The sequence below is a fragment of the Neofelis nebulosa genome, chromosome 6, assembly GCF_028018385.1.
Source record: "Neofelis nebulosa isolate mNeoNeb1 chromosome 6, mNeoNeb1.pri, whole genome shotgun sequence".
Taxonomy (NCBI): domain Eukaryota; kingdom Metazoa; phylum Chordata; class Mammalia; order Carnivora; family Felidae; genus Neofelis; species Neofelis nebulosa.
Genome location: NC_080787.1, coordinates 39,192,010 through 39,197,070, shown reverse-complemented (window position 1 = coordinate 39,197,070; position 5,061 = coordinate 39,192,010). Strand labels below are relative to the sequence as shown.

Here is a 5,061-nt window from a genome sequence, read left to right as displayed (position 1 = left end):
TTTTCCATTTTCTGTCTTGAGTACCCCCCTCCCCGAGATTTGTCAAAGAGTGCAAAATGCACTCGGTTAGCCAAAAGGTATTTGCTAAACTTTTCTGTGTCCATCACTATGCTGGACTTAGTAGAAGGATACAAAAAAAGTACAAGATACAAGGCCTGACCCTGAGGATTTTGCAGTTTAGTGAGAGAAACAAAACCACTGCTTATGGCTTAATAAGCTTAATAGCTTTCTTGAGGTATAATTGACATATAATAACTGCACATGTTTAAAGTACATAATTTGAGGGGCGCCTGGGTGGCTCAGTCGGTTAAGCAGCTGACTTCGGCTCAGGTCATGATCTCGTGGTTCGTGAGTTCAAGCCCCACGTCAGGCTCTGTGCTGATGGCTCAGAGCCTGGAGCCTGTTTCAGATTCTGTGTCTCCCTCTCTCTCTGACCCTCCCCCATTCATGCTCTGTCTCTCTCTATCGCAAAAATAAACGTTAAAAAAAAAGTCATAAAGGATATAATTTAATAAGTTTTGACATAAGTATATCCCGGTGACATCATCACAACTGAATTCCTAAACATATCACCCCCAAAAGTTTCCTCTTAACCCCTGCTCCCTCCCCTTCCGGCAGCACCCCCTACCATCACAAGGCACGGATTTGCCATCATTATCTATTAGGTTTGCATTTTCTAGAATTTTACATATATAGAATCATACAGTATGCACTGTTTTTTTGTCTTGCTTCTTTCACTCAGCCTAATTCATCCATGTTGTTATGCGTATCAAGAGTTCATTCTTTAAGATTCATCCACGTTATGTGTGTTGAAAGTTCATTCTTTATCACTGAGTAGTATGCCATGGCATGAATATGCCACAGTTTTTTAATCCATTTGCCCTTTGAAGGACATCTAGTGATTTGCAGTTTGGGGCAATTACAAATAGGAACACTATAAACATTTGTGGATAAGACTTTGTATAGACCTATGATTTCATTTGTCGTGGATAAATACAATTTTAACTTCTTAAGAAACTAGCAGATGTTTTCCCAGAGTGGTTGTCCCATTTTATATTCCCACTAGCAGGGTATGAGAATTCTAGTCCCTCCACATGCTTGCAAGCACTTAACACAAACAATAAATTTTTCATTTTAGCCTTTCTAATGGGTATAGAGTGGTTCTCATCGTGGTTTTTGCTTGCATTTCTCTCATGACAAATGATGTTGAACATCTTTTTATGTGTTTATTTAGCATCCTTATATCTTTTTTGGTATGGTGTCTACTCAAATCTTTCATCTATGTTAAAAATTGAGGTTACTGGGGCACCTGGGTGGCTCAGTCGTTTAAGCATCTGACTTCGTCTCAGGTCATGATCTCACAGTTTGTGGGTTCAAGCCCCATGTCGGGCTCTGGGCAGACAGCCCAGAGCCTGGAGCCTGCTTCAGATTCTGTCTCCCTCTCTCTCTGCCCCTCCCCCACTCTCACTCTGTCTCTTTGTCTCTCAAAAATAAACAAACATTAAAAAAAACTTAAAAAAAAATTTGAGGTTATTGAGCACCTGGCTGGCTCAGTTGCTAGAGCATGCAACTTTTTTTTCTTTTTTTGAGAGAGAGAGTGTGAGCATGGGCAGGGTAGAGAGAGAGATAGAAAGAAAGAGAGAATCCCAAGCAGAATCCACACAGTCATAGTGGAGCCTGATGAGGGGCTTGAACTCACAAACTGTGAGATCATGACCTGAGCTGAAATCAGGATTTAGATGCTTAACCAACTGAGCCACCCAGACACCCTGAGCATGTAACTCTTGATCTCAAGGTCATGAGTTCAAGTCTCGTGTTGGACATAGAGCCTACTTAAAAAAAAAAAAAATGAGGTTGTTTGTTTTTTTTATTACGGAGGGGTTTTTGTTTTGTTTTGTTTTGTTTTTTTATTACTGAGTTTTGGAAGTTCTTTATATTTTCTGGATACAAGTCCTTTATCATTTTTCTCCAGTTTGTGCCTTGTCTTTTCATTCACTTAGTGTCTTTTAAAGAGCAGAGATTTTCAATTTTTTAACTGAATTGAATTGAATTGAATTTTAGAGAGAAAAAGAGAGTAAGCACAAATATGGGGGGGGTGCAGAGGGAGAGAGAGAAAGAAAGAGGGAGGGGGAGAGAGAGAGAGAGAGAGAGAGAGAGAGAGAGAGAGAGAGAGAATCTCAAGCAGGCTCTACACTCAGCATGGAGCCCAGGGTGGGGCTTGATCCCACAACCCTGGGATCATGACCTGAGCCAAAACCAAGATTCTGATGCTCAAGTGACTGAGCCACCCAGGTGCCCTAAAGAGCAGAGATTTTTAATTTCAAAGAAGTCCAATTTATCAATTTGTTCCTTTATGGCTCACATTTTTGGTTATCATATATAGGAAATCTTTGCTTACCTCAGGATCATAATGGTTTTCTCTTATGTTTTCCTCTAGAAATTTTAGCTTTCACACTTAGATATATAATCTCTCTCTCTCTCTCTCTCTCTTTTAAAGATTTTATTTTTAAGCAATCTCTACACTCAACGCAGGACTCAAAATTATAACCCTGAGATCTGCAGACTCTACCAACTGAGCCAGCCAGGCGCCCCTATAATCTCTTTTGAGATATATATTTTTTATATATGGCAAGAGATATAGATCAAAATTCCCTTTTTTGCTCCTGGATGTCTAATTGTTCTAATACTAATTGTTGAATAGGTTATCCTTTCTCTACTGAATTGACTTTATATATACACACACCTATTTCTGGACCCTATTTTATTCCATTTATCTATTTGTCTATCTTTATGCCAATGTCATCCTGCCTTGATTATGGCAGTTTTATGAGTCTTTAAATCGCATTCCTCCATCTGTATTATTTTGCAAAATTGTTTTGGCCATTCTAGGTCCTTTGCATTTCCATGAACTTAGAATCAGCCTAAAATTTTTATTTAAAAAAAAATGCCTGCTGGGGATTTGATTGGGATTACATTAAATCTATACATCAAATTGGGGAGAACTGACATCTTAATAATATTGAGTCTTCTAACCCCTGAGAACAGTATCTCTCTTCATTCACTTTTCTTTAATTTCTCTCAGCAATGCTTTGTGGTTTCAATGCACGAGACTTTCACATCTTTCGTCAGATTTATCTCTAAGAATTGTGTATCTTTTACGCTGTTGTAAATGGTATTATTTCTTAAATTTCATTTCTGGTTGTTCATTGTTAGGATATAAAAATAATTTTTTTGCCTATTGATTTTTTTTATCCTGCAACACTGTTAAACTCACGTATTAGGCAAAGTAATGTTTTTGTGGATCTTCCGTATACTCGATCATATGGTCTGCAAATAATGACAGTTTTACTTCTCCCTCTTCTTTTTAAAATTTTTTTTAACGTTTATTTATTTTTGAGACAGAGAGAGACAGAGCATGAACGGGGGAGGGGCAGAGAGAGAGGGAGACACAGAATCAGAAGCAGGCTCCAGGCTCTGAGCCATCAGCCCAGAGCCCAACGCGGGGCTCGATCTCGCGGACCGTGAGATTGTGACCTGAGCCGAAGTCAGATGCTTAACCGACTGAGCCACCCAGGCACCCCTACTTCTCCCTCTTCTTGCCTTACAGGGCTGGCTAGCACTTCCAGGGCAATGTTGAGTAGAAGCAGAGAAGGGAAATTATTTTCTTTAAGATTTTATTTTTTAAGTAATCTCTACACCAGACATGAGGCTTGAACCCACAACCCTGAGATCAAGAGTTGCATGTTCCACCAACTGAGCCAGCCAGGCACCCTGAGAAAGGACATTATTGTCTTGTTCCTGATTTTAGAGGGAAAGCACTCAGTCTTTCTCTGTTAATAATGGTGTTAGTTGTAGATTCTTCATAGATGTCCTATACCAGGTTGAGGAAGTTCCCTTCTATTCCAGGTTTGCTTAGTTTTTTTTAAAATCGGTAACAAATGCTTCATGTTGTCAAATGTTTCTTTCTACGTGACATGATCATATGGTCTTTATTTTTTAGATTTTTAATATGGTAAATTACCTTCATATATTTTCAAACATTAAGCCAAACATGATATTCCTGGAATAAACTCTACTTGGTCATGGTGTATCATCTTTTTTATATACTGTGGGATTAGATTTGTTCAATTTTGTTTAGAATTTTTGAATCTATGTTCATAGGAGATGTTTGTCTGTAGTTTTCTTATAATGTCTTCATCAGGTTTTGATAGTAGAGTAATACTTGCTTCATAGAAAGAAGTATTTCTTCCTTTTCAATTTTCCTTAAGAGTTTATGTACACTGGTATTTATTTCTTCCTTAAATGTTTGGTGGGATTCAGCAATGAAGTTATCTGGACCTAGAATTTTCTTTTTCTTTCTTTCTTTTTTTCTTTCTTCTTTCTTTCTTTCCTTATTTCTTTTAGAGAGAGGGTGCAAATGATCAAGAGGCAGTGAGAGAGGGAAAGAGAGAAAATCCCATGAGGGGCAGAGAGAAAGAGAGAGAGAAAGAGAGAGAGAGAAGCAGGGCTCACCCAAAGCAGGGCTCAACCAAAGTGGGGCTCGAGCTCACCTGGCACAGGGCTCAAACTCATGAACTGTGAGATCATGACCTGAGCTGAAGTCAGATGCTTAACCAACTGAACCACCCAGGTTACCCAGGACCTGAAATTTTCTTTGTGGGAAGTATTAAACTACGAATTCAACTAAAAGAAAAACAAACAAACAAAAAAAACAGATATAGGACTACTGAGGTTATCTATTTCTTCTTGAGTAAGCCTTAGTAGTTTGTGTCTTTTAAGAAATTTGTCTGTTTTATCTAAACTGTAAAGTTTATTACCATAAAGCTATTCACAATATCCCCTTATTATCCTTGTAACATCTGTAGAATGTGTAGTGAGGTCATTGATCTCATTCCTGATATTGTTAATCTGTGTTTTCTCTCTTTTTCTTTTTCTGATCAGCCTGACTAGACATTTTTAAGTTTTTAATAAAATCAGCTTTTGGTTTCATTGATTTTATCTCTTCTTTTTCCTGTCTTATGTCCCATTGATTTCCACTCTGATCTTTATTATTTTCTTTCT

General features: G+C 38.1%; 1 protein-coding gene and 1 long non-coding RNA gene across 2 annotated transcripts in view; one reads left to right on the top strand and one right to left on the bottom strand.

Moving 5' to 3' along the window:
* Nucleotides 1-5,061, bottom strand: part of LOC131514141 (uncharacterized) — a 35,769-nt gene that overhangs the window by 393 nt on the left and 30,315 nt on the right. The window lies entirely within an intron of this gene.
* The window catches only part of TMEM217B (transmembrane protein 217B), a 40,179-nt gene that overhangs the window by 25,354 nt on the left and 9,764 nt on the right, over nt 1-5,061 (top strand). The gene's annotated exons all lie outside the window — the stretch shown is intronic.